Below are 2,624 nucleotides of genomic sequence, written 5' to 3' on the forward strand. Positions count from 1 at the left end.
ATTGTTTGTATTTTTTGCATTGAAATATGTTTATAAAATTAGTATTACTTATTATTTTCACTTGTAAAATAAATATTACAGTTTTGATTATTATTAATAAAACTAATTTTCTATCATGCTAATTTACTTCATAAAGATCATTATTAGCTTATATACTTAATTAGTATTTCTTTTTTTTTCCTAGAAGATAATGTTTATGTTTTTATGAAGATTTTGTTATATGATTTTTTTTTTTTAAAATGAAGATAATGTTTATGTTTTTATGCAACTCAATGCTGCTTTGATTTTTAAAACTTTGGAGCTCAAAAGGACATGAACAGAAGACATTACTTCCATATGTTTCTGCTGAGACAGCGGATAATTATCGCCAGAAATCAATATTTGAAAAGCCACTGTCAATATTGAACCATCTTGTGCATTTCCAGTACTTCTGCTGGTCGAAGCGAGTTGACCATCGGGACTTATGGTGATACCTGAGGCAGTGATAAAATTAAAAATTTTGTTAAGGGTATTCAAGATTAGTATATATGTATGAAAAGTAATATTTGACCTATTTTTCGATGAAGGGTGTTCTACTGACTGAGGGCAAAATGGAAACTTTTGTGGCATCACCTCCATTGATAACTGAAGTGATTGTTAGTAAATCTATAGGTGCATAGATTATAAATGCTCCCATTTCATCAATGCTCGACTCTTGAATTATTAACATGTTGCTTTCCGTTGGCACATACGGCTGCATACATACATTACAACAATTTAAAAAATATAAGTGTAAGCACTACAAAGAATACGAATTAATAACAGACAATTTCTATCGCTAAACAGTAAAAAAACTTGTCGCTTATCACATCTAACAAGGGACTACCAAAAAACACATGTTAATTACGGAATATTTAATTAGCAACAGATCAACGATGAATTATGTTAGTAAATATATATAACAAAGAGGAGTTTAACTTCTATAGTCTAAAGCGCACAAAAAAATTCACATATTTGAATCGATTAAAAGATAGTTATTGGATCACCTTACAAAAAAAAACAAGTGGAATTATTAATCTACAAAATAAGACAGATTATAACCAACTATAATAGGCTAAGGTACATGATTATGTAAAGAAACAAAATTCAAGTTGTCAGTATATATAAGTTAAACGCGACAATGAGAAAAGAAGAATCCAATCATAAGTCATTTTATTTGATTCTTAAAAAAAATATCATTATTACTTGATAATTTAAGCAGAAAGCAGCAAACTATAAATAAATATGACAAGTACCTGAATGATTGTAATACATTATTCCCATTGGTCAAAAAATACCACTGAAAAATAAATAAATCAAATGATAGATAATGCAAAAGTGTTATATAATAAAGACAAAATATTAATATCAAACTTTGTTTAACAAAGGAGAGAACTAGAGAGAATTTTAGTAGTATATTTGTTACTACTTCTTATGTATATATAAAATGTACAAATGGTGTGTATTTATAGATACCATACTTTGTTTCTAAGTACACCAATCTTGACTTCAAGTTGGTAAGTTGGTCAAGTATATATGTATTCAAATCCAAATTGAATACCAACTTTTAGTCTTCAAATTCAACTTGAATACCAACTTTAGTCTTCAAATCAAATTTAAGTACCAACTATTATTTCTAATATCTATAATAGTGAAGTATATGAACATCCACCAAATACATTATTTACAATACCCCCTTGGATGTTCATGTGAAGAGAAATTCTAAAGGAAATAGGATGTACAATAACGGTTTGTAATACGCCTTGTTTGCTGACTCATTAAAAACCTTACCAGGAAAACTCAGTGGGATAAAACCTTGGTTAAGAAAAAAAGAGTGCAGCACGTATGTACTCCCCTTGATAAAAATATCACTTAATGTCTAGGAGACGACGCATCCCAATCTTGTATCTCAAATTCTCAAAGTTTGATGTTGGCAATACTTTAGTGAACATATCTGCTAGATTATCACTTGAAAGAATTTATTGAACATTTATTTCACCTCTCTTTTCAAGATTGAGTGAAAAAGAATTTTGGTAAAATGTGTTTTGTTCTATCTCCTTTAATGTAACCTCCCTTCAATTGAGCTATACATGCAGCATTATCTTTATACAATGTAGTTGAAATATCTTTATTCGAATAAAATCCGCACATTTCCTGAATATGTTGAATCATTAATCTCAACCAAACACATTCCCGGGTCACTTCATAAATGACAATGATTTCTGCATGATTTGAAGAAGTTGCAGCTAATTCTTGCTTCATTGAACGCCATGATATAGCTGTGCCACCATATGTAAATAAATAACCCATTTAAGACCGAGCCTTATGTGGATCAGATAAGTATCCTGCATCTGTATAACTAATCATTTTTGACTTGGATTCATTTGAATAAAATAATCCCAAGTCAATAGTTCCCCAAAGATATCTGAGTATGTGCTTGGCACCATTCCAATGTCTTTTAGTTGGGGAAGAGTTGAATCTTGTCAATAAACTTACGACAAAACAAATATCAGGTCGAGTATTATTGGCAAGATACATTAGTGCCCTGATCACATTAAGATATGGAGTTTCATCACCAAGAAGATTTTCATCATTTTCTTGAGGTC

General features: G+C 29.8%; 1 long non-coding RNA gene across 1 annotated transcript; it reads right to left on the bottom strand.

The window, feature by feature from the left end:
• Positions 1-250: 250 nt before the first annotated feature.
• LOC124893395 lies at positions 251-1,452 on the bottom strand. Its single transcript, XR_007050684.1, has 3 exons — positions 1,275-1,452; positions 551-733; positions 251-473 (listed from the first exon to the last, which is right to left on the bottom strand). It is a non-coding gene; the product is annotated as an uncharacterized LOC124893395 (long non-coding RNA).
• Between the last annotated feature and the right edge of the window lie 1,172 nt (positions 1,453-2,624).

Source organism: Capsicum annuum, unplaced genomic scaffold (assembly GCF_002878395.1).
Source record: "Capsicum annuum cultivar UCD-10X-F1 unplaced genomic scaffold, UCD10Xv1.1 ctg58648, whole genome shotgun sequence".
Taxonomy (NCBI): domain Eukaryota; kingdom Viridiplantae; phylum Streptophyta; class Magnoliopsida; order Solanales; family Solanaceae; genus Capsicum; species Capsicum annuum.